We start from the raw sequence: 26,401 nt of genomic DNA, 5'->3' as shown, positions 1-26,401 counted from the left end.
TTCTTTTTAACCCTGTAAGGGGGTGGTGCACTGTACCCGAAGATACTGCCATATCGGGTCAATGCATAGGGCGACGGAAGCAAGCTTCGAAATCGGCCCCCGTTCTCAAAAATCCATTTAATATATGGTCCCCAGATAGGGGACGTATCAGATATTAAACTGATAAGAACAGATACTACACTTGATCTTAGCCAAAAGGCCGAGAAGCGATAACCGTGAAAGGGGCGGGCCCAACAAGGTCCCCTTCATGGGCACTATCACTGCTTGCTGTCAGGGAGGCTGCCAGACAATTTTCCATGCACACTCTGGGCTGGGGGGCAGTCAACCACCAGTACACACAGCAGAACCTAAACCCATACCATTATTGCTAAGCAGCAAGACAGGGGCCCATTGCACTCCCACGGGGCCTTTTTAAATGCAATCCATAACCCGGATTTGCCAGGAACCCTTCTTACTCCTCCTACTTGCATGTGACACTGGGCTTAGGATCTGCATAGGAAACACACACACAAGCACACACCTACCTTTGTTGCCTGCAGATGCCTCCTTGGCTGTCCCCAAACGGTATCAAACCAACACCCACGGGAAGCTGTAAGCATAGAGGACATGCCTGCACCCCATTGGACTTACCTGTGTGGGTTAAATCCGGGTTATTTGACAACCTATGGCGGTGATGGTTCTGCTCAGGCAGAGCAGTGCTGATGCTCCTCATAAAGCTGTCGCTGCTGTGAAGGTTCTAGGTGACATCACAAATCCCTTTGGTTACATACACAACAAAGCTGGGTTGTTGTTGTTTACACTCTGCAAGGCCTGTGGAAGTGAGTGACATCATAGCACTGTAGTTCTGAGGGTTCAAGATGGATGCAACAATCTCCTGTTGCTTCTATGAAGGCCGTAATAGACGACATCACCAAACAGCTCCATAGTCACATACACAGCAAAGGAGAGATGTTGTTTACACCTAGTGATGTCAGTGGTATTGAGTGACATCACAGCACAGTGCTAAGGCTCCTGGGCCTGGACACAGCAGCGGCTGCAATATCTCAACGGAGAATACGTTTATATCTATGTGTGTGTGTGCGCATATATATATATATATATATATATATATATATATATATATATATTTCTCCGCCGAAATCACTTTTAAACCCATTTCCACCTTTTTTTCCCTTCTCTTCCTCTTACTTTTTTTTCATGTTTTTTTACGTTTTTCTCCTTTTCGCCTCTTTTCTGGGCGTATTATTCTTCTTTTTCTTCTTTTTTTTCGTCTAATGCATACCCCATCAGTGCAGCAATGCTTATTCAATACCGCCAGCAGATGGAGACACTGGGGGATAATTTTCTAAGGATTTATACTGATTTTTCCTGTCTGAATTTGTCGCACAGAAAGTTGCAGGCCAAATATGTGTGACATTTCTGCGACTTTAGCTTCTAGAGCATTTTTACAACATTATACATAGGTGCTGAATACATAAAAAGCGACTGTTCAGCGACAGACAAGTCGCATCGGCTGAAAGTAGGCCAGAATGTCAGTCCATGTTGGAGCAGGTTTAGATACAGTCTAAAGCATAGATCTCAAAGTCTGTGCACAGAATTTAGCAAGGGCCTCGCACCTTCTGATGCATCAGGTAGGTGCACAATAGCATAGCCTAACCCTCTGTACTTTGGTCTATATTGATGCGGGACATAGACAGCCAGCTGATGACCAATCCATTAGTGCAATGGATGGCTGGAAGCATTTGTCTTTGCCTTTGCAATACCACAGAAGCAATGCATGGTCAATGTACAGCAATGACACACCTGTGTGAACAGCCAGGAGACCCCCCCCCCCATGTTATGTTACATAGTTACATAGTTAGTACGGTCGAAAAAAGACATATGTCCATCACGTTCAACCAGGGAATTAAGGGGTAGGGGTGTGGCGCGATATTGGGGAAGGGATGAGATTTTATATTTCTTCATAAGCATTAATCTTATTTTGTCAATTAGGAACATTCAGCACCCACCCGCTATCAAGGCAGCTGCCTATCATGTCATGCCCTACCTGCACAGGTGTGCTGGCTACTCAAATGATCCAATTAAGGAGGCCATTTAGTCAGCAGCAGCAGAAGTCCTGTGCCTGGACGCTCCAACAGGGGCCAGACACAAGCAGAAGCAGAAGCAGCAGAAGCAGCAGCAGCACCACCTTTTGTTTTTTGGCTGCAGCAGCAGCAAGGCCCACAGGGCTGGCTAGCTGGCTAGCCAGCAAGCAGGTAGCAATGAAAGTAGGAATCTTTCTTTTTAACCCTGTAAGGGGGTGGTGCACTGTACCCGAAGATACTGCCATATCGGGTCAATGCATAGGGCGACGGAAGCAAGCTTCGAAATCGGCCCCCGTTCTCAAAAATCCATTTAATATATGGTCGCCAGATAGGGGACGTATCAGATATTAAACTGATAAGAACAGATACTACACTTGATCTTAGCCAAAAGGCCGAAAGCGATAACCGTGAAAGGGGCGGGCCCAACAAGGTCCCCTTCATGGGCACTATCACTGCTTGCTGTCAGGGAGGCTGCCAGACAATTTTCCATGCACACTCTGGGCTGGGGGGCAGTCAACCACCAGTACACACAGCAGAACCTAAACCCATACCATTATTGCTAAGCAGCAAGACAGGGGCCCATTGCACTCCCACGGGGCCTTTTTAAATGCAATCCATAACCCGGATTTGCCAGGAACCCTTCTTACTCCTCCTACTTGCATGTGACACTGGGCTTAGGATCTGCATAGGAAACACACACACAAGCACACACCTACCTTTGTTGCCTGCAGATGCCTCCTTGGCTGTCCCCAAACGGTATCAAACCAACACCCACGGGAAGCTGTAAGCATAGAGGACATGCCTGCACCCCATTGGACTTACCTGTGTGGGTTAAATCCGGGTTATTTGACAACCTATGGCGGTGATGGTTCTGCTCAGGCAGAGCAGTGCTGATGCTCCTCATAAAGCTGTCGCTGCTGTGAAGGTTCTAGGTGACATCACAAATCCCTTTGGTTACATACACAACAAAGCTGGGTTGTTGTTGTTTACACTCTGCAAGGCCTGTGGAAGTGAGTGACATCATAGCACTGTAGTTCTGAGGGTTCAAGATGGATGCAACAATCTCCTGTTGCTTCTATGAAGGCCGTAATAGACGACATCACCAAACAGCTCCATAGTCACATACACAGCAAAGGAGAGATGTTGTTTACACCTAGTGATGTCAGTGGTATTGAGTGACATCACAGCACAGTGCTAAGGCTCCTGGGCCTGGACACAGCAGCGGCTGCAATATCTCAACGGAGAATACGTTTATATCTATGTGTGTGTGTGCGCATATATATATATATATATATATATATATATATATATATATATATATTTCTCCGCCGAAATCACTTTTAAACCCATTTCCACCTTTTTTTCCCTTCTCTTCCTCTTACTTTTTTTTCACGTTTTTTTACGTTTTTCTCCTTTTCGCCTCTTTTCTGGGCGTATTATTCTTCTTTTTCTTCTTTTTTTTCGTCTAATGCATACCCCATCAGTGCAGCAATGCTTATTCAATACCGCCAGCAGATGGAGACACTGGGGGATAATTTTCTAAGGATTTATACTGATTTTTCCTGTCTGAATTTGTCGCACAGAAAGTTGCAGGCCAAATATGTGTGACATTTCTGCGACTTTAGCTTCTAGAGCATTTTTACAACATTATACATAGGTGCTGAATACATAAAAAGCGACTGTTCAGCGACAGACAAGTCGCATCGGCTGAAAGTAGGCCAGAATGTCAGTCCATGTTGGAGCAGGTTTAGATACAGTCTAAAGCATAGATCTCAAAGTCTGTGCACAGAATTTAGCAAGGGCCTCGCACCTTCTGATGCATCAGGTAGGTGCACAATAGCATAGCCTAACCCTCTGTACTTTGGTCTATATTGATGCGGGACATAGACAGCCAGCTGATGACCAATCCATTAGTGCAATGGATGGCTGGAAGCATTTGTCTTTGCCTTTGCAATACCACAGAAGCAATGCATGGTCAATGTACAGCAATGACACACCTGTGTGAACAGCCAGGAGACCCCCCCCCCCCATGTTATGTTACATAGTTACATAGTTAGTACGGTCGAAAAAAGACATATGTCCATCACGTTCAACCAGGGAATTAAGGGGTAGGGGTGTGGCGCGATATTGGGGAAGGGATGAGATTTTATATTTCTTCATAAGCATTAATCTTATTTTGTCAATTAGGAACATTCAGCACCCACCCGCTATCAAGGCAGCTGCCTATCATGTCATGCCCTACCTGCACAGGTGTGCTGGCTACTCAAATGATCCAATTAAGGAGGCCATTTAGTCAGCAGCAGCAGAAGTCCTGTGCCTGGACGCTCCAACAGGGGCCAGACACAAGCAGAAGCAGAAGCAGCAGAAGCAGCAGCAGCACCACCTTTTGTTTTTTGGCTGCAGCAGCAGCAAGGCCCACAGGGCTGGCTAGCTGGCTAGCCAGCAAGCAGGTAGCAATGAAAGTAGGAATCTTTCTTTTTAACCCTGTAAGGGGGTGGTGCACTGTACCCGAAGATACTGCCATATCGGGTCAATGCATAGGGCGACGGAAGCAAGCTTCGAAATCGGCCCCCGTTCTCAAAAATCCATTTAATATATGGTCGCCAGATAGGGGACGTATCAGATATTAAACTGATAAGAACAGATACTACACTTGATCTTAGCCAAAAGGCCGAGAAGCGATAACCGTGAAAGGGGCGGGCCCAACAAGGTCCCCTTCATGGGCACTATCACTGCTTGCTGTCAGGGAGGCTGCCAGACAATTTTCCATGCACACTCTGGGCTGGGGGGCAGTCAACCACCAGTACACACAGCAGAACCTAAACCCATACCATTATTGCTAAGCAGCAAGACAGGGGCCCATTGCACTCCCACGGGGCCTTTTTAAATGCAATCCATAACCCGGATTTGCCAGGAACCCTTCTTACTCCTCCTACTTGCATGTGACACTGGGCTTAGGATCTGCATAGGAAACACACACACAAGCACACACCTACCTTTGTTGCCTGCAGATGCCTCCTTGGCTGTCCCCAAACGGTATCAAACCAACACCCACGGGAAGCTGTAAGCATAGAGGACATGCCTGCACCCCATTGGACTTACCTGTGTGGGTTAAATCCGGGTTATTTGACAACCTATGGCGGTGATGGTTCTGCTCAGGCAGAGCAGTGCTGATGCTCCTCATAAAGCTGTCGCTGCTGTGAAGGTTCTAGGTGACATCACAAATCCCTTTGGTTACATACACAACAAAGCTGGGTTGTTGTTGTTTACACTCTGCAAGGCCTGTGGAAGTGAGTGACATCATAGCACTGTAGTTCTGAGGGTTCAAGATGGATGCAACAATCTCCTGTTGCTTCTATGAAGGCCGTAATAGACGACATCACCAAACAGCTCCATAGTCACATACACAGCAAAGGAGAGATGTTGTTTACACCTAGTGATGTCAGTGGTATTGAGTGACATCACAGCACAGTGCTAAGGCTCCTGGGCCTGGACACAGCAGCGGCTGCAATATCTCAACGGAGAATACGTTTATATCTATGTGTGTGTGTGCGCATATATATATATATATATATATATATATATATATATATATATATTTCTCCGCCGAAATCACTTTTAAACCCATTTCCACCTTTTTTTCCCTTCTCTTCCTCTTACTTTTTTTTCACGTTTTTTTACGTTTTTCTCCTTTTCGCCTCTTTTCTGGGCGTATTATTCTTCTTTTTCTTCTTTTTTTTCGTCTAATGCATACCCCATCAGTGCAGCAATGCTTATTCAATACCGCCAGCAGATGGAGACACTGGGGGATAATTTTCTAAGGATTTATACTGATTTTTCCTGTCTGAATTTGTCGCACAGAAAGTTGCAGGCCAAATATGTGTGACATTTCTGCGACTTTAGCTTCTAGAGCATTTTTACAACATTATACATAGGTGCTGAATACATAAAAAGCGACTGTTCAGCGACAGACAAGTCGCATCGGCTGAAAGTAGGCCAGAATGTCAGTCCATGTTGGAGCAGGTTTAGATACAGTCTAAAGCATAGATCTCAAAGTCTGTGCACAGAATTTAGCAAGGGCCTCGCACCTTCTGATGCATCAGGTAGGTGCACAATAGCATAGCCTAACCCTCTGTACTTTGGTCTATATTGATGCGGGACATAGACAGCCAGCTGATGACCAATCCATTAGTGCAATGGATGGCTGGAAGCATTTGTCTTTGCCTTTGCAATACCACAGAAGCAATGCATGGTCAATGTACAGCAATGACACACCTGTGTGAACAGCCAGGAGACCCCCCCCCCCATGTTATGTTACATAGTTACATAGTTAGTACGGTCGAAAAAAGACATATGTCCATCACGTTCAACCAGGGAATTAAGGGGTAGGGGTGTGGCGCGATATTGGGGAAGGGATGAGATTTTATATTTCTTCATAAGCATTAATCTTATTTTGTCAATTAGGAACATTCAGCACCCACCCGCTATCAAGGCAGCTGCCTATCATGTCATGCCCTACCTGCACAGGTGTGCTGGCTACTCAAATGATCCAATTAAGGAGGCCATTTAGTCAGCAGCAGCAGAAGTCCTGTGCCTGGACGCTCCAACAGGGGCCAGACACAAGCAGAAGCAGAAGCAGCAGAAGCAGCAGCAGCACCACCTTTTGTTTTTTGGCTGCAGCAGCAGCAAGGCCCACAGGGCTGGCTAGCTGGCTAGCCAGCAAGCAGGTAGCAATGAAAGTAGGAATCTTTCTTTTTAACCCTGTAAGGGGGTGGTGCACTGTACCCGAAGATACTGCCATATCGGGTCAATGCATAGGGCGACGGAAGCAAGCTTCGAAATCGGCCCCCGTTCTCAAAAATCCATTTAATATATGGTCCCCAGATAGGGGACGTATCAGATATTAAACTGATAAGAACAGATACTACACTTGATCTTAGCCAAAAGGCCGAGAAGCGATAACCGTGAAAGGGGCGGGCCCAACAAGGTCCCCTTCATGGGCACTATCACTGCTTGCTGTCAGGGAGGCTGCCAGACAATTTTCCATGCACACTCTGGGCTGGGGGGCAGTCAACCACCAGTACACACAGCAGAACCTAAACCCATACCATTATTGCTAAGCAGCAAGACAGGGGCCCATTGCACTCCCACGGGGCCTTTTTAAATGCAATCCATAACCCGGATTTGCCAGGAACCCTTCTTACTCCTCCTACTTGCATGTGACACTGGGCTTAGGATCTGCATAGGAAACACACACACAAGCACACACCTACCTTTGTTGCCTGCAGATGCCTCCTTGGCTGTCCCCAAACGGTATCAAACCAACACCCACGGGAAGCTGTAAGCATAGAGGACATGCCTGCACCCCATTGGACTTACCTGTGTGGGTTAAATCCGGGTTATTTGACAACCTATGGCGGTGATGGTTCTGCTCAGGCAGAGCAGTGCTGATGCTCCTCATAAAGCTGTCGCTGCTGTGAAGGTTCTAGGTGACATCACAAATCCCTTTGGTTACATACACAACAAAGCTGGGTTGTTGTTGTTTACACTCTGCAAGGCCTGTGGAAGTGAGTGACATCATAGCACTGTAGTTCTGAGGGTTCAAGATGGATGCAACAATCTCCTGTTGCTTCTATGAAGGCCGTAATAGACGACATCACCAAACAGCTCCATAGTCACATACACAGCAAAGGAGAGATGTTGTTTACACCTAGTGATGTCAGTGGTATTGAGTGACATCACAGCACAGTGCTAAGGCTCCTGGGCCTGGACACAGCAGCGGCTGCAATATCTCAACGGAGAATACGTTTATATCTATGTGTGTGTGTGCGCATATATATATATATATATATATATATATATATATATATATATATTTCTCCGCCGAAATCACTTTTAAACCCATTTCCACCTTTTTTTCCCTTCTCTTCCTCTTACTTTTTTTTCACGTTTTTTTACGTTTTTCTCCTTTTCGCCTCTTTTCTGGGCGTATTATTCTTCTTTTTCTTCTTTTTTTTCGTCTAATGCATACCCCATCAGTGCAGCAATGCTTATTCAATACCGCCAGCAGATGGAGACACTGGGGGATAATTTTCTAAGGATTTATACTGATTTTTCCTGTCTGAATTTGTCGCACAGAAAGTTGCAGGCCAAGTATGTGTGACATTTCTGCGACTTTAGCTTCTAGAGCATTTTTACAACATTATACATAGGTGCTGAATACATAAAAAGCGACTGTTCAGCGACAGACAAGTCGCATCGGCTGAAAGTAGGCCAGAATGTCAGTCCATGTTGGAGCAGGTTTAGATACAGTCTAAAGCATAGATCTCAAAGTCTGTGCACAGAATTTAGCAAGGGCCTCGCACCTTCTGATGCATCAGGTAGGTGCACAATAGCATAGCCTAACCCTCTGTACTTTGGTCTATATTGATGCGGGACATAGACAGCCAGCTGATGACCAATCCATTAGTGCAATGGATGGCTGGAAGCATTTGTCTTTGCCTTTGCAATACCACAGAAGCAATGCATGGTCAATGTACAGCAATGACACACCTGTGTGAACAGCCAGGAGACCCCCCCCCCCCCCATGTTATGTTACATAGTTACATAGTTAGTACGGTCGAAAAAAGACATATGTCCATCACGTTCAACCAGGGAATTAAGGGGTAGGGGTGTGGCGCGATATTGGGGAAGGGATGAGATTTTATATTTCTTCATAAGCATTAATCTTATTTTGTCAATTAGGAACATTCAGCACCCACCCGCTATCAAGGCAGCTGCCTATCATGTCATGCCCTACCTGCACAGGTGTGCTGGCTACTCAAATGATCCAATTAAGGAGGCCATTTAGTCAGCAGCAGCAGAAGTCCTGTGCCTGGACGCTCCAACAGGGGCCAGACACAAGCAGAAGCAGAAGCAGCAGAAGCAGCAGCAGCACCACCTTTTGTTTTTTGGCTGCAGCAGCAGCAAGGCCCACAGGGCTGGCTAGCTGGCTAGCCAGCAAGCAGGTAGCAATGAAAGTAGGAATCTTTCTTTTTAACCCTGTAAGGGGGTGGTGCACTGTACCCGAAGATACTGCCATATCGGGTCAATGCATAGGGCGACGGAAGCAAGCTTCGAAATCGGCCCCCGTTCTCAAAAATCCATTTAATATATGGTCCCCAGATAGGGGACGTATCAGATATTAAACTGATAAGAACAGATACTACACTTGATCTTAGCCAAAAGGCCGAGAAGCGATAACCGTGAAAGGGGCGGGCCCAACAAGGTCCCCTTCATGGGCACTATCACTGCTTGCTGTCAGGGAGGCTGCCAGACAATTTTCCATGCACACTCTGGGCTGGGGGGCAGTCAACCACCAGTACACACAGCAGAACCTAAACCCATACCATTATTGCTAAGCAGCAAGACAGGGGCCCATTGCACTCCCACGGGGCCTTTTTAAATGCAATCCATAACCCGGATTTGCCAGGAACCCTTCTTACTCCTCCTACTTGCATGTGACACTGGGCTTAGGATCTGCATAGGAAACACACACACAAGCACACACCTACCTTTGTTGCCTGCAGATGCCTCCTTGGCTGTCCCCAAACGGTATCAAACCAACACCCACGGGAAGCTGTAAGCATAGAGGACATGCCTGCACCCCATTGGACTTACCTGTGTGGGTTAAATCCGGGTTATTTGACAACCTATGGCGGTGATGGTTCTGCTCAGGCAGAGCAGTGCTGATGCTCCTCATAAAGCTGTCGCTGCTGTGAAGGTTCTAGGTGACATCACAAATCCCTTTGGTTACATACACAACAAAGCTGGGTTGTTGTTGTTTACACTCTGCAAGGCCTGTGGAAGTGAGTGACATCATAGCACTGTAGTTCTGAGGGTTCAAGATGGATGCAACAATCTCCTGTTGCTTCTATGAAGGCCGTAATAGACGACATCACCAAACAGCTCCATAGTCACATACACAGCAAAGGAGAGATGTTGTTTACACCTAGTGATGTCAGTGGTATTGAGTGACATCACAGCACAGTGCTAAGGCTCCTGGGCCTGGACACAGCAGCGGCTGCAATATCTCAACGGAGAATACGTTTATATCTATGTGTGTGTGTGCGCATATATATATATATATATATATATATATATATATATATATATTTCTCCGCCGAAATCACTTTTAAACCCATTTCCACCTTTTTTTCCCTTCTCTTCCTCTTACTTTTTTTTCACGTTTTTTTACGTTTTTCTCCTTTTCGCCTCTTTTCTGGGCGTATTATTCTTCTTTTTCTTCTTTTTTTTCGTCTAATGCATACCCCATCAGTGCAGCAATGCTTATTCAATACCGCCAGCAGATGGAGACACTGGGGGATAATTTTCTAAGGATTTATACTGATTTTTCCTGTCTGAATTTGTCGCACAGAAAGTTGCAGGCCAAATATGTGTGACATTTCTGCGACTTTAGCTTCTAGAGCATTTTTACAACATTATACATAGGTGCTGAATACATAAAAAGCGACTGTTCAGCGACAGACAAGTCGCATCGGCTGAAAGTAGGCCAGAATGTCAGTCCATGTTGGAGCAGGTTTAGATACAGTCTAAAGCATAGATCTCAAAGTCTGTGCACAGAATTTAGCAAGGGCCTCGCACCTTCTGATGCATCAGGTAGGTGCACAATAGCATAGCCTAACCCTCTGTACTTTGGTCTATATTGATGCGGGACATAGACAGCCAGCTGATGACCAATCCATTAGTGCAATGGATGGCTGGAAGCATTTGTCTTTGCCTTTGCAATACCACAGAAGCAATGCATGGTCAATGTACAGCAATGACACACCTGTGTGAACAGCCAGGAGACCCCCCCCCCCCCATGTTATGTTACATAGTTACATAGTTAGTACGGTCGAAAAAAGACATATGTCCATCACGTTCAACCAGGGAATTAAGGGGTAGGGGTGTGGCGCGATATTGGGGAAGGGATGAGATTTTATATTTCTTCATAAGCATTAATCTTATTTTGTCAATTAGGAACATTCAGCACCCACCCGCTATCAAGGCAGCTGCCTATCATGTCATGCCCTACCTGCACAGGTGTGCTGGCTACTCAAATGATCCAATTAAGGAGGCCATTTAGTCAGCAGCAGCAGAAGTCCTGTGCCTGGACGCTCCAACAGGGGCCAGACACAAGCAGAAGCAGCAGAAGCAGCAGCAGCACCACCTTTTGTTTTTTGGCTGCAGCAGCAGCAAGGCCCACAGGGCTGGCTAGCTGGCTAGCCAGCAAGCAGGTAGCAATGAAAGTAGGAATCTTTCTTTTTAACCCTGTAAGGGGGTGGTGCACTGTACCCGAAGATACTGCCATATCGGGTCAATGCATAGGGCGACGGAAGCAAGCTTCGAAATCGGCCCCCGTTCTCAAAAATCCATTTAATATATGGTCCCCAGATAGGGGACGTATCAGATATTAAACTGATAAGAACAGATACTACACTTGATCTTAGCCAAAAGGCCGAGAAGCGATAACCGTGAAAGGGGCGGGCCCAACAAGGTCCCCTTCATGGGCACTATCACTGCTTGCTGTCAGGGAGGCTGCCAGACAATTTTCCATGCACACTCTGGGCTGGGGGGCAGTCAACCACCAGTACACACAGCAGAACCTAAACCCATACCATTATTGCTAAGCAGCAAGACAGGGGCCCATTGCACTCCCACGGGGCCTTTTTAAATGCAATCCATAACCCGGATTTGCCAGGAACCCTTCTTACTCCTCCTACTTGCATGTGACACTGGGCTTAGGATCTGCATAGGAAACACACACACAAGCACACACCTACCTTTGTTGCCTGCAGATGCCTCCTTGGCTGTCCCCAAACGGTATCAAACCAACACCCACGGGAAGCTGTAAGCATAGAGGACATGCCTGCACCCCATTGGACTTACCTGTGTGGGTTAAATCCGGGTTATTTGACAACCTATGGCGGTGATGGTTCTGCTCAGGCAGAGCAGTGCTGATGCTCCTCATAAAGCTGTCGCTGCTGTGAAGGTTCTAGGTGACATCACAAATCCCTTTGGTTACATACACAACAAAGCTGGGTTGTTGTTGTTTACACTCTGCAAGGCCTGTGGAAGTGAGTGACATCATAGCACTGTAGTTCTGAGGGTTCAAGATGGATGCAACAATCTCCTGTTGCTTCTATGAAGGCCGTAATAGACGACATCACCAAACAGCTCCATAGTCACATACACAGCAAAGGAGAGATGTTGTTTACACCTAGTGATGTCAGTGGTATTGAGTGACATCACAGCACAGTGCTAAGGCTCCTGGGCCTGGACACAGCAGCGGCTGCAATATCTCAACGGAGAATACGTTTATATCTATGTGTGTGTGTGCGCATATATATATATATATATATATATATATATATATATATATATTTCTCCGCCGAAATCACTTTTAAACCCATTTCCACCTTTTTTTCCCTTCTCTTCCTCTTACTTTTTTTTCACGTTTTTTTACGTTTTTCTCCTTTTCGCCTCTTTTCTGGGCGTATTATTCTTCTTTTTCTTCTTTTTTTTCGTCTAATGCATACCCCATCAGTGCAGCAATGCTTATTCAATACCGCCAGCAGATGGAGACACTGGGGGATAATTTTCTAAGGATTTATACTGATTTTTCCTGTCTGAATTTGTCGCACAGAAAGTTGCAGGCCAAATATGTGTGACATTTCTGCGACTTTAGCTTCTAGAGCATTTTTACAACATTATACATAGGTGCTGAATACATAAAAAGCGACTGTTCAGCGACAGACAAGTCGCATCGGCTGAAAGTAGGCCAGAATGTCAGTCCATGTTGGAGCAGGTTTAGATACAGTCTAAAGCATAGATCTCAAAGTCTGTGCACAGAATTTAGCAAGGGCCTCGCACCTTCTGATGCATCAGGTAGGTGCACAATAGCATAGCCTAACCCTCTGTACTTTGGTCTATATTGATGCGGGACATAGACAGCCAGCTGATGACCAATCCATTAGTGCAATGGATGGCTGGAAGCATTTGTCTTTGCCTTTGCAATACCACAGAAGCAATGCATGGTCAATGTACAGCAATGACACACCTGTGTGAACAGCCAGGAGACCCCCCCCCCCCATGTTATGTTACATAGTTACATAGTTAGTACGGTCGAAAAAAGACATATGTCCATCACGTTCAACCAGGGAATTAAGGGGTAGGGGTGTGGCGCGATATTGGGGAAGGGATGAGATTTTATATTTCTTCATAAGCATTAATCTTATTTTGTCAATTAGGAACATTCAGCACCCACCCGCTATCAAGGCAGCTGCCTATCATGTCATGCCCTACCTGCACAGGTGTGCTGGCTACTCAAATGATCCAATTAAGGAGGCCATTTAGTCAGCAGCAGCAGAAGTCCTGTGCCTGGACGCTCCAACAGGGGCCAGACACAAGCAGAAGCAGAAGCAGCAGAAGCAGCAGCAGCACCACCTTTTGTTTTTTGGCTGCAGCAGCAGCAAGGCCCACAGGGCTGGCTAGCTGGCTAGCCAGCAAGCAGGTAGCAATGAAAGTAGGAATCTTTCTTTTTAACCCTGTAAGGGGGTGGTGCACTGTACCCGAAGATACTGCCATATCGGGTCAATGCATAGGGCGACGGAAGCAAGCTTCGAAATCGGCCCCCGTTCTCAAAAATCCATTTAATATATGGTCCCCAGATAGGGGACGTATCAGATATTAAACTGATAAGAACAGATACTACACTTGATCTTAGCCAAAAGGCCGAGAAGCGATAACCGTGAAAGGGGCGGGCCCAACAAGGTCCCCTTCATGGGCACTATCACTGCTTGCTGTCAGGGAGGCTGCCAGACAATTTTCCATGCACACTCTGGGCTGGGGGGCAGTCAACCACCAGTACACACAGCAGAACCTAAACCCATACCATTATTGCTAAGCAGCAAGACAGGGGCCCATTGCACTCACACGGGGCCTTTTTAAATGCAATCCATAACCCGGATTTGCCAGGAACCCTTCTTACTCCTCCTACTTGCATGTGACACTGGGCTTAGGATCTGCATAGGAAACACACACACAAGCACACACCTACCTTTGTTGCCTGCAGATGCCTCCTTGGCTGTCCCCAAACGGTATCAAACCAACACCCACGGGAAGCTGTAAGCATAGAGGACATGCCTGCACCCCATTGGACTTACCTGTGTGGGTTAAATCCGGGTTATTTGACAACCTATGGCGGTGATGGTTCTGCTCAGGCAGAGCAGTGCTGATGCTCCTCATAAAGCTGTCGCTGCTGTGAAGGTTCTAGGTGACATCACAAATCCCTTTGGTTACATACACAACAAAGCTGGGTTGTTGTTGTTTACACTCTGCAAGGCCTGTGGAAGTGAGTGACATCATAGCACTGTAGTTCTGAGGGTTCAAGATGGATGCAACAATCTCCTGTTGCTTCTATGAAGGCCGTAATAGACGACATCACCAAACAGCTCCATAGTCACATACACAGCAAAGGAGAGATGTTGTTTACACCTAGTGATGTCAGTGGTATTGAGTGACATCACAGCACAGTGCTAAGGCTCCTGGGCCTGGACACAGCAGCGGCTGCAATATCTCAACGGAGAATACGTTTATATCTATGTGTGTGTGTGCGCATATATATATATATATATATATATATATATATATATATATATATATTTCTCCGCCGAAATCACTTTTAAACCCATTTCCACCTTTTTTTCCCTTCTCTTCCTCTTACTTTTTTTTCACGTTTTTTTACGTTTTTCTCCTTTTCGCCTCTTTTCTGGGCGTATTATTCTTCTTTTTCTTCTTTTTTTTCGTCTAATGCATACCCCATCAGTGCAGCAATGCTTATTCAATACCGCCAGCAGATGGAGACACTGGGGGATAATTTTCTAAGGATTTATACTGATTTTTCCTGTCTGAATTTGTCGCACAGAAAGTTGCAGGCCAAATATGTGTGACATTTCTGCGACTTTAGCTTCTAGAGCATTTTTACAACATTATACATAGGTGCTGAATACATAAAAAGCGACTGTTCAGCGACAGACAAGTCGCATCGGCTGAAAGTAGGCCAGAATGTCAGTCCATGTTGGAGCAGGTTTAGATACAGTCTAAAGCATAGATCTCAAAGTCTGTGCACAGAATTTAGCAAGGGCCTCGCACCTTCTGATGCATCAGGTAGGTGCACAATAGCATAGCCTAACCCTCTGTACTTTGGTCTATATTGATGCGGGACATAGACAGCCAGCTGATGACCAATCCATTAGTGCAATGGATGGCTGGAAGCATTTGTCTTTGCCTTTGCAATACCACAGAAGCAATGCATGGTCAATGTACAGCAATGACACACCTGTGTGAACAGCCAGGAGACCCCCCCCCCCATGTTATGTTACATAGTTACATAGTTAGTACGGTCGAAAAAAGACATATGTCCATCACGTTCAACCAGGGAATTAAGGGGTAGGGGTGTGGCGCGATATTGGGGAAGGGATGAGATTTTATATTTCTTCATAAGCATTAATCTTATTTTGTCAATTAGGAACATTCAGCACCCACCCGCTATCAAGGCAGCTGCCTATCATGTCATGCCCTACCTGCACAGGTGTGCTGGCTACTCAAATGATCCAATTAAGGAGGCCATTTAGTCAGCAGCAGCAGAAGTCCTGTGCCTGGACGCTCCAACAGGGGCCAGACACAAGCAGAAGCAGAAGCAGCAGAAGCAGCAGCAGCACCACCTTTTGTTTTTTGGCTGCAGCAGCAGCAAGGCCCACAGGGCTGGCTAGCTGGCTAGCCAGCAAGCAGGTAGCAATGAAAGTAGGAATCTTTCTTTTTAACCCTGTAAGGGGGTGGTGCACTGTACCCGAAGATACTGCCATATCGGGTCAATGCATAGGGCGACGGAAGCAAGCTTCGAAATCGGCCCCCGTTCTCAAAAATCCATTTAATATATGGTCCCCAGATAGGGGACGTATCAGATATTAAACTGATAAGAACAGATACTACACTTGATCTTAGCCAAAAGGCCGAGAAGCGATAACCGTGAAAGGGGCGGGCCCAACAAGGTCCCCTTCATGGGCACTATCACTGCTTGCTGTCAGGGAGGCTGCCAGACAATTTTCCATGCACACTCTGGGCTGGGGGGCAGTCAACCACCAGTACACACAGCAGAACCTAAACCCATACCATTATTGCTAAGCAGCAAGACAGGGGCCCATTGCACTCCCACGGGGCCTTTTTAAATGCAATCCATAACCCGGATTTGCCAGGAACCCTTCTTACTCCTCCTACTTGCATGTGACACTGGGCTTAGGATCTGCATAGGAAACACACACACAAGCACACACCTACCTTTGTTGCCTGCAGATGCCTCCTTGGCTGTCCCCAAACGGTATCAAACCAACACCCACGGGAAGCTGTAAGCATAGAGGACATGCCTGCACCCCATTGGACTTACCTGTGTGGGTTAAATCCGGGTTATTTGACAACCTATGGCGGTGATGGTTCTGCTCAGGCAGAGCAGTGCTGATGCTCCTCATAAAGCTGTCGCTGCTGTGAAGGTTCTAGGTGACATCACAAATCCCTTTGGTTACATACACAACAAAGCTGGGTTGTTGTTGTTTACACTCTGCAAGGCCTGTGGAAGTGAGTGACATCATAGCACTGTAGTTCTGAGGGTTCAAGATGGATGCAACAATCTCCTGTTGCTTCTATGAAGGCCGTAATAGACGACATCACCAAACAGCTCCATAGTCACATACACAGCAAAGGAGAGATGTTGTTTACACCTAGTGATGTCAGTGGTATTGAGTGACATCACAGCACAGTGCTAAGGCTCCTGGGCCTGGACACAGCAGCGGCTGCAATATCTCAACGGAGAATACGTTTATATCTATGTGTGTGTGTGCGCATATATATATATATATATATATATATATATATATATATATATATTTCTCCGCCGAAATCACTTTTAAACCCATTTCCACCTTTTTTTCCCTTCTCTTCCTCTTACTTTTTTTTCACGTTTTTTTACGTTTTTCTCCTTTTCGCCTCTTTTCTGGGCGTATTATTCTTCTTTTTCTTCTTTTTTTTCGTCTAATGCATACCCCATCAGTGCAGCAATGCTTATTCAATACCGCCAGCAGATGGAGACACTGGGGGATAATTTTCTAAGGATTTATACTGATTTTTCCTGTCTGAATTTGTCGCACAGAAAGTTGCAGGCCAAATATGTGTGACATTTCTGCGACTTTAGCTTCTAGAGCATTTTTACAACATTATACATAGGTGCTGAATACATAAAAAGCGACTGTTCAGCGACAGACAAGTCGCATCGGCTGAAAGTAGGCCAGAATGTCAGTCCATGTTGGAGCAGGTTTAGATACAGTCTAAAGCATAGATCTCAAAGTCTGTGCACAGAATTTAGCAAGGGCCTCGCACCTTCTGATGCATCAGGTAGGTGCACAATAGCATAGCCTAACCCTCTGTACTTTGGTCTATATTGATGCGGGACATAGACAGCCAGCTGATGACCAATCCATTAGTGCAATGGATGGCTGGAAGCATTTGTCTTTGCCTTTGCAATACCACAGAAGCAATGCATGGTCAATGTACAGCAATGACACACCTGTGTGAACAGCCAGGAGACCCCCCCCCCCCATGTTATGTTACATAGTTACATAGTTAGTACGGTCGAAAAAAGACATATGTCCATCACGTTCAACCAGGGAATTAAGGGGTAGGGGTGTGGCGCGATATTGGGGAAGGGATGAGATTTTATATTTCTTCATAAGCATTAATCTTATTTTGTCAATTAGGAACATTCAGCACCCACCCGCTATCAAGGCAGCTGCCTATCATGTCATGCCCTACCTGCACAGGTGTGCTGGCTACTCAAATGATCCAATTAAGGAGGCCATTTAGTCAGCAGCAGCAGAAGTCCTGTGCCTGGACGCTCCAACAGGGGCCAGACACAAGCAGAAGCAGAAGCAGCAGAAGCAGCAGCAGCACCACCTTTTGTTTTTTGGCTGCAGCAGCAGCAAGGCCCACAGGGCTGGCTAGCTGGCTAGCCAGCAAGCAGGTAGCAATGAAAGTAGGAATCTTTCTTTTTAACCCTGTAAGGGGGTGGTGCACTGTACCCGAAGATACTGCCATATCGGGTCAATGCATAGGGCGACGGAAGCAAGCTTCGAAATCGGCCCCCGTTCTCAAAAATCCATTTAATATATGGTCCCCAGATAGGGGACGTATCAGATATTAAACTGATAAGAACAGATACTACACTTGATCTTAGCCAAAAGGCCGAGAAGCGATAACCGTGAAAGGGGCGGGCCCAACAAGGTCCCCTTCATGGGCACTATCACTGCTTGCTGTCAGGGAGGCTGCCAGACAATTTTCCATGCACACTCTGGGCTGGGGGGCAGTCAACCACCAGTACACACAGCAGAACCTAAACCCATACCATTATTGCTAAGCAGCAAGACAGGGGCCCATTGCACTCCCACGGGGCCTTTTTAAATGCAATCCATAACCCGGATTTGCCAGGAACCCTTCTTACTCCTCCTACTTGCATGTGACACTGGGCTTAGGATCTGCATAGGAAACACACACACAAGCACACACCTACCTTTGTTGCCTGCAGATGCCTCCTTGGCTGTCCCCAAACGGTATCAAACCAACACCCACGGGAAGCTGTAAGCATAGAGGACATGCCTGCACCCCATTGGACTTACCTGTGTGGGTTAAATCCGGGTTATTTGACAACCTATGGCGGTGATGGTTCTGCTCAGGCAGAGCAGTGCTGATGCTCCTCATAAAGCTGTCGCTGCTGTGAAGGTTCTAGGTGACATCACAAATCCCTTTGGTTACATACACAACAAAGCTGGGTTGTTGTTGTTTACACTCTGCAAGGCCTGTGGAAGTGAGTGACATCATAGCACTGTAGTTCTGAGGGTTCAAGATGGATGCAACAATCTCCTGTTGCTTCTATGAAGGCCGTAATAGACGACATCACCAAACAGCTCCATAGTCACATACACAGCAAAGGAGAGATGTTGTTTACACCTAGTGATGTCAGTGGTATTGAGTGACATCACAGCACAGTGCTAAGGCTCCTGGGCCTGGACACAGCAGCGGCTGCAATATCTCAACGGAGAATACGTTTATATCTATGTGTGTGTGTGCGCATATATATATATATATATATATATATATATATATATATATATATATATATTTCTCCGCCGAAATCACTTTTAAACCCATTTCCACCTTTTTTTCCCTTCTCTTCCTCTTACTTTTTTTTCACGTTTTTTTACGTTTTTCTCCTTTTCGCCTCTTTTCTGGGCGTATTATTCTTCTTTTTCTTCTTTTTTTTCGTCTAATGCATACCCCATCAGTGCAGCAATGCTTATTCAATACCGCCAGCAGATGGAGACACTGGGGGATAATTTTCTAAGGATTTATACTGATTTTTCCTGTCTGAATTTGTCGCACAGAAAGTTGCAGGCCAAATATGTGTGACATTTCTGCGACTTTAGCTTCTAGAGCATTTTTACAACATTATACATAGGTGCTGAATACATAAAAAGCGACTGTTCAGCGACAGACAAGTCGCATCGGCTGAAAGTAGGCCAGAATGTCAGTCCATGTTGGAGCAGGTTTAGATACAGTCTAAAGCATAGATCTCAAAGTCTGTGCACAGAATTTAGCAAGGGCCTCGCACCTTCTGATGCATCAGGTAGGTGCACAATAGCATAGCCTAACCCTCTGTACTTTGGTCTATATTGATGCGGGACATAGACAGCCAGATGATGACCAATCCATTAGTGCAATGGATGGCTGGAAGCATTTGTCTTTGCCTTTGCAATACCACAGAAGCAATGCATGGTCAATGTACAGCAATGACACACCTGTGTGAACAGCCAGGAGACCCCCCCCCCCATGTTATGTTACATAGTTACATAGTTAGTACGGTCGAAAAAAGACATATGTCCATCACGTTCAACCAGGGAATTAAGGGGTAGGGGTGTGGCGCGATATTGGGGAAGGGATGAGATTTTATATTTCTTCATAAGCATTAATCTTATTTTGTCAATTAGGAACATTCAGCACCCACCCGCTATCAAGGCAGCTGCCTATCATGTCATGCCCTACCTGCACAGGTGTGCTGGCTACTCAAATGATCCAATTAAGGAGGCCATTTAGTCAGCAGCAGCAGAAGTCCTGTGCCTGGACGCTCCAACAGGGGCCAGACACAAGCAGAAGCAGAAGCAGCAGAAGCAGCAGCAGCACCACCTTTTGTTTTTTGGCTGCAGCAGCAGCAAGGCCCACAGGGCTGGCTAGCTGGCTAGCCAGCAAGCAGGTAGCAATGAAAGTAGGAATCTTTCTTTTTAACCCTGTAAGGGGGTGGTGCACTGTACCCGAAGATACTGCCATATCGGGTCAATGCATAGGGCGACGGAAGCAAGCTTCGAAATCGGCCCCCGTTCTCAAAAATCCATTTAATATATGGTCCCCAGATAGGGGACGTATCAGATATTAAACTGATAAGAACAGATACTACACTTGATCTTAGCCAAAAGGCCGAGAAGCGATAACCGTGAAAGGGGCGGGCCCAACAAGGTCCCCTTCATGGGCACTATCACTGCTTGCTGTCAGGGAGGCTGCCAGACAATTTTCCATGCACACTCTGGGCTGGGGGGCAGTCAACCACCAGTACACACAGCAGAACCTAAACCCATACCATTATTGCTAAGCAGCAAGACAGGGGCCCATTGCACTCCCACGGGGCCTTTTTAAATGCAATCCATAACCCGGATTTGCCAGGAACCCTTCTTACTCCTCCTACTTGCATGTGACACTGGGCTTAGGATCTGCATAGGAAACACACACACAAGCACACACCTACCTTTGTTGCCTGCAGATGCCTCCTTGGCTGTCCCCAAACGGTATCAAACCAACACCCACGGGAAGCTGTAAGCATAGAGGACATGCCTGCACCCCATTGGACTTACCTGTGTGGGTTAAATCCGGGTTATTTGACAACCTATGGCGGTGATGGTTCTGCTCAGGCAGAGCAGTGCTGATGCTCCTCATAAAGCTGTCGCTGCTGTGAAGGTTCTAGGTGACATCACAAATCCCTTTGGTTACATACACAACAAAGCTGGGTTGTTGTTGTTTACACTCTGCAAGGCCTGTGGAAGTGAGTGACATCATAGCACTGTAGTTCTGAGGGTTCAAGATGGATGCAACAATCTCCTGTTGCTTCTATGAAGGCCGTAATAGACGACATCACCAAACAGCTCCATAGTCACATACACAGCAAAGGAGAGATGTTGTTTACACCTAGTGATGTCAGTGGTATTGAGTGACATCACAGCACAGTGCTAAGGCTCCTGGGCCTGGACACAGCAGCGGCTGCAATATCTCAACGGAGAATACGTTTATATCTATGTGTGTGTGTGCGCATATATATATATATATATATATATATATATATATATATATATATATATATATTTCTCCGCCGAAATCACTTTTAAACCCATTTCCACCTTTTTTTCCCTTCTCTTCCTCTTACTTTTTTTTCACGTTTTTTTACGTTTTTCTCCTTTTCGCCTCTTTTCTGGGCGTATTATTCTTCTTTTTCTTCTTTTTTTTCGTCTAATGCATACCCCATCAGTGCAGCAATGCTTATTCAATACCGCCAGCAGATGGAGACACTGGGGGATAATTTTCTAAGGATTTATACTGATTTTTCCTGTCTGAATTTGTCGCACAGAAAGTTGCAGGCCAAATATGTGTGACATTTCTGCGACTTTAGCTTCTAGAGCATTTTTACAACATTATACATAGGTGCTGAATACATAAAAAGCGACTGTTCAGCGACAGACAAGTCGCATCGGCTGAAAGTAGGCCAGAATGTCAGTCCATGTTGGAGCAGGTTTAGATACAGTCTAAAGCATAGATCTCAAAGTCTGTGCACAGAATTTAGCAAGGGCCTCGCACCTTCTGATGCATCAGGTAGGTGCACAATAGCATAGCCTAACCCTCTGTACTTTGGTCTATATTGATGCGGGACATAGACAGCCAGCTGATGACCAATCCATTAGTGCAATGGATGGCTGGAAGCATTTGTCTTTGCCTTTGCAATACCACAGAAGCAATGCATGGTCAATGTACAGCAATGACACACCTGTGTGAACAGCCAGGAGACCCCCCCCCCATGTTATGTTACATAGTTACATAGTTAGTACGGTCGAAAAAAGACATATGTCCATCACGTTCAACCAGGGAATTAAGGGGTAGGGGTGTGGCGCGATATTGGGGAAGGGATGAGATTTTATATTTCTTCATAAGCATTAATCTTATTTTGTCAATTAGGAACATTCAGCACCCACCCGCTATCAAGGCAGCTGCCTATCATGTCATGCCCTACCTGCACAGGTGTGCTGGCTACTCAAATGATCCAATTAAGGAGGCCATTTAGTCAGCAGCAGCAGAAGTCCTGTGCCTGGACGCTCCAACAGGGGCCAGACACAAGCAGAAGCAGCAGAAGCAGCAGCAGCACCACCTTTTGTTTTTTGGCTGCAGCAGCAGCAAGGCCCACAGGGCTGGCTAGCTGGCTAGCCAGCAAGCAGGTAGCAATGAAAGTAGGAATCTTTCTTTTTAACCCTGTAAGGGGGTGGTGCACTGTACCCGAAGATACTGCCATATCGGGTCAATGCATAGGGCGACGGAAGCAAGCTTCGAAATCGGCCCCCGTTCTCAAAAATCCATTTAATATATGGTCCCCAGATAGGGGACGTATCAGATATTAAACTGATAAGAACAGATACTACACTTGATCTTAGCCAAAAGGCCGAGAAGCGATAACCGTGAAAGGGGCGGGCCCAACAAGGTCCCCTTCATGGGCACTATCACTGCTTGCTGTCAGGGAGGCTGCCAGACAATTTTCCATGCACACTCTGGGCTGGGGGGCAGTCAACCACCAGTACACACAGCAGAACCTAAACCCATACCATTATTGCTAAGCAGCAAGACAGGGGCCCATTGCACTCCCACGGGGCCTTTTTAAATGCAATCCATAACCCGGATTTGCCAGGAACCCTTCTTACTCCTCCTACTTGCATGTGACACTGGGCTTAGGATCTGCATAGGAAACACACACACAAGCACACACCTACCTTTGTTGCCTGCAGATGCCTCCTTGGCTGTCCCCAAACGGTATCAAACCAACACCCACGGGAAGCTGTAAGCATAGAGGACATGCCTGCACCCCATTGGACTTACCTGTGTGGGTTAAATCCGGGTTATTTGACAACCTATGGCGGTGATGGTTCTGCTCAGGCAGAGCAGTGCTGATGCTCCTCATAAAGCTGTCGCTGCTGTGAAGGTTCTAGGTGACATCACAAATCCCTTTGGTTACATACACAACAAAGCTGGGTTGTTGTTGTTTACACTCTGCAAGGCCTGTGGAAGTGAGTGACATCATAGCACTGTAGTTCTGAGGGTTCAAGATGGATGCAACAATCTCCTGTTGCTTCTATGAAGGCCGTAATAGACGACATCACCAAACAGCTCCATAGTCACATACACAGCAAAGGAGAGATGTTGTTTACACCTAGTGATGTCAGTGGTATTGAGTGACATCACAGCACAGTGCTAAGGCTCCTGGGCCTGGACACAGCAGCGGCTGCAATATCTCAACGGAGAATACGTTTATATCTATGTGTGTGTGTGCGCATATATATATATATATATATATATATATATATATATATATATATTTCTCCGCCGAAATCACTTTTAAACCCATTTCCACCTTTTTTTCCCTTCTCTTCCTCTTACTTTTTTTTCACGTTTTTTTACGTTTTTCTCCTTTTCGCCTCTTTTCTGGGCGTATTATTCTTCTTTTTCTTCTTTTTTTTCGTCTAATGCATACCCCATCAGTGCAGCAATGCTTATTCAATACCGCCAGCAGATGGAGACACTGGGGGATAATTTTCTAAGGATTTATACTGATTTTTCCTGTCTGAATTTGTCGCACAGAAAGTTGCAGGCCAAATATGTGTGACATTTCTGCGACTTTAGCTTCTAGAGCATTTTTACAACATTATACATAGGTGCTGAATACATAAAAAGCGACTGTTCAGCGACAGACAAGTCGCATCGGCTGAAAGTAGGCCAGAATGTCAGTCCATGTTGGAGCAGGTTTAGATACAGTCTAAAGCATAGATCTCAAAGTCTGTGCACAGAATTTAGCAAGGGCCTCGCACCTTCTGATGCATCAGGTAGGTGCACAATAGCATAGCCTAACCCTCTGTACTTTGGTCTATATTGATGCGGGACATAGACAGCCAGCTGATGACCAATCCATTAGTGCAATGGATGGCTGGAAGCATTTGTCTTTGCCTTTGCAATACCACAGAAGCAATGCATGGTCAATGTACAGCAATGACACACCTGTGTGAACAGCCAGGAGACCCCCCCCCCCCATGTTATGTTACATAGTTACATAGTTAGTACGGTCGAAAAAAGACATATGTCCATCACGTTCAACCAGGGAATTAAGGGGTAGGGGTGTGGCGCGATATTGGGGAAGGGATGAGATTTTATATTTCTTCATAAGCATTAATCTTATTTTGTCAATTAGGAACATTCAGCACCCACCCGCTATCAAGGCAGCTGCCTATCATGTCATGCCCTACCTGCACAGGTGTGCTGGCTACTCAAATGATCCAATTAAGGAGGCCATTTAGTCAGCAGCAGCAGAAGTCCTGTGCCTGGACGCTCCAACAGGGGCCAGACACAAGCAGAAGCAGAAGCAGCAGAAGCAGCAGCAGCACCACCTTTTGTTTTTTGGCTGCAGCAGCAGCAAGGCCCACAGGGCTGGCTAGCTGGCTAGCCAGCAAGCAGGTAGCAATGAAAGTAGGAATCTTTCTTTTTAACCCTGTAAGGGGGTGGTGCACTGTACCCGAAGATACTGCCATATCGGGTCAATGCATAGGGCGACGGAAGCAAGCTTCGAAATCGGCCCCCGTTCTCAAAAATCCATTTAATATATGGTCCCCAGATAGGGGACGTATCAGATATTAAACTGATAAGAACAGATACTACACTTGATCTTAGCCAAAAGGCCGAGAAGCGATAACCGTGAAAGGGGCGGGCCCAACAAGGTCCCCTTCATGGGCACTATCACTGCTTGCTGTCAGGGAGGCTGCCAGACAATTTTCCATGCACACTCTGGGCTGGGGGGCAGTCAACCACCAGTACACACAGCAGAACCTAAACCCATACCATTATTGCTAAGCAGCAAGACAGGGGCCCATTGCACTCCCACGGGGCCTTTTTAAATGCAATCCATAACCCGGATTTGCCAGGAACCCTTCTTACTCCTCCTACTTGCATGTGACACTGGGCTTAGGATCTGCATAGGAAACACACACACAAGCACACACCTACCTTTGTTGCCTGCAGATGCCTCCTTGGCTGTCCCCAAACGGTATCAAACCAACACCCACGGGAAGCTGTAAGCATAGAGGACATGCCTGCACCCCATTGGACTTACCTGTGTGGGTTAAATCCGGGTTATTTGACAACCTATGGCGGTGATGGTTCTGCTCAGGCAGAGCAGTGCTGATGCTCCTCATAAAGCTGTTGCTGCTGTGAAGGTTCTAGGTGACATCACAAATCCCTTTGGTTACATACACAACAAAGCTGGGTTGTTGTTGTTTACACTCTGCAAGGCCTGTGGAAGTGAGTGACATCATAGCACTGTAGTTCTGAGGGTTCAAGATGGATGCAACAATCTCCTGTTGCTTCTATGAAGGCCGTAATAGACGACATCACCAAACAGCTCCATAGTCACATACACAGCAAAGGAGAGATGTTGTTTACACCTAGTGATGTCAGTGGTATTGAGTGACATCACAGCACAGTGCTAAGGCTCCTGGGCCTGGACACAGCAGCGGCTGCAATATCTCAACGGAGAATACGTTTATATCTATGTGTGTGTGTGCGCATATATATATATATATATATATATATATATATATATATATATTTCTCCGCCGAAATCACTTTTAAACCCATTTCCACCTTTTTTTCCCTTCTCTTCCTCTTACTTTTTTTTCACGTTTTTTTACGTTTTTCTCCTTTTCGCCTCTTTTCTGGGCGTATTATTCTTCTTTTTCTTCTTTTTTTTCGTCTAATGCATACCCCATCAGTGCAGCAATGCTTATTCAATACCGCCAGCAGATGGAGACACTGGGGGATAATTTTCT

General features: G+C 46.1%; 12 non-coding genes across 12 annotated transcripts; all 12 read right to left on the bottom strand.

Annotated features, from left to right (window-relative positions):
* Positions 1-20: 20 nt before the first annotated feature.
* On the bottom strand, positions 21-211 carry LOC130310631 (U2 spliceosomal RNA). The gene has a single exon (XR_008859132.1). It is a non-coding gene; the product is annotated as a U2 spliceosomal RNA (small nuclear RNA).
* Positions 212-2,297: 2,086 nt separating this feature from the next.
* LOC130310656 (U2 spliceosomal RNA) lies at positions 2,298-2,487 on the bottom strand. The gene has a single exon (XR_008859157.1). It is a non-coding gene; the product is annotated as a U2 spliceosomal RNA (small nuclear RNA).
* Positions 2,488-4,576: 2,089 nt separating this feature from the next.
* Positions 4,577-4,767, bottom strand: LOC130310655 (U2 spliceosomal RNA). The gene has a single exon (XR_008859156.1). It is a non-coding gene; the product is annotated as a U2 spliceosomal RNA (small nuclear RNA).
* Positions 4,768-6,853: 2,086 nt separating this feature from the next.
* On the bottom strand, positions 6,854-7,044 carry LOC130310630 (U2 spliceosomal RNA). Its single transcript, XR_008859131.1, has one exon. It is a non-coding gene; the product is annotated as a U2 spliceosomal RNA (small nuclear RNA).
* Positions 7,045-9,133: 2,089 nt separating this feature from the next.
* LOC130310629 (U2 spliceosomal RNA) lies at positions 9,134-9,324 on the bottom strand. Its single transcript, XR_008859130.1, has one exon. It is a non-coding gene; the product is annotated as a U2 spliceosomal RNA (small nuclear RNA).
* A 2,080-nt stretch (positions 9,325-11,404) lies between these two features.
* On the bottom strand, positions 11,405-11,595 carry LOC130310628 (U2 spliceosomal RNA). Its single transcript, XR_008859129.1, has one exon. It is a non-coding gene; the product is annotated as a U2 spliceosomal RNA (small nuclear RNA).
* A 2,085-nt stretch (positions 11,596-13,680) lies between these two features.
* On the bottom strand, positions 13,681-13,871 carry LOC130310627 (U2 spliceosomal RNA). Its single transcript, XR_008859128.1, has one exon. It is a non-coding gene; the product is annotated as a U2 spliceosomal RNA (small nuclear RNA).
* Positions 13,872-15,959: 2,088 nt separating this feature from the next.
* LOC130310662 (U2 spliceosomal RNA) lies at positions 15,960-16,150 on the bottom strand. Its single transcript, XR_008859160.1, has one exon. It is a non-coding gene; the product is annotated as a U2 spliceosomal RNA (small nuclear RNA).
* A 2,087-nt stretch (positions 16,151-18,237) lies between these two features.
* LOC130310660 (U2 spliceosomal RNA) lies at positions 18,238-18,428 on the bottom strand. Its single transcript, XR_008859159.1, has one exon. It is a non-coding gene; the product is annotated as a U2 spliceosomal RNA (small nuclear RNA).
* A 2,092-nt stretch (positions 18,429-20,520) lies between these two features.
* LOC130310648 (U2 spliceosomal RNA) lies at positions 20,521-20,711 on the bottom strand. The gene has a single exon (XR_008859149.1). It is a non-coding gene; the product is annotated as a U2 spliceosomal RNA (small nuclear RNA).
* A 2,087-nt stretch (positions 20,712-22,798) lies between these two features.
* LOC130310637 (U2 spliceosomal RNA) lies at positions 22,799-22,989 on the bottom strand. The gene has a single exon (XR_008859138.1). It is a non-coding gene; the product is annotated as a U2 spliceosomal RNA (small nuclear RNA).
* A 2,087-nt stretch (positions 22,990-25,076) lies between these two features.
* Positions 25,077-25,267, bottom strand: LOC130310625 (U2 spliceosomal RNA). Its single transcript, XR_008859127.1, has one exon. It is a non-coding gene; the product is annotated as a U2 spliceosomal RNA (small nuclear RNA).
* Between the last annotated feature and the right edge of the window lie 1,134 nt (positions 25,268-26,401).

Source organism: Hyla sarda, unplaced genomic scaffold, assembly GCF_029499605.1.
Source record: "Hyla sarda isolate aHylSar1 unplaced genomic scaffold, aHylSar1.hap1 scaffold_1581, whole genome shotgun sequence".
Lineage (NCBI taxonomy): Eukaryota > Metazoa > Chordata > Amphibia > Anura > Hylidae > Hyla > Hyla sarda.
This window is presented reverse-complemented; position numbering and strand designations above follow the sequence as displayed.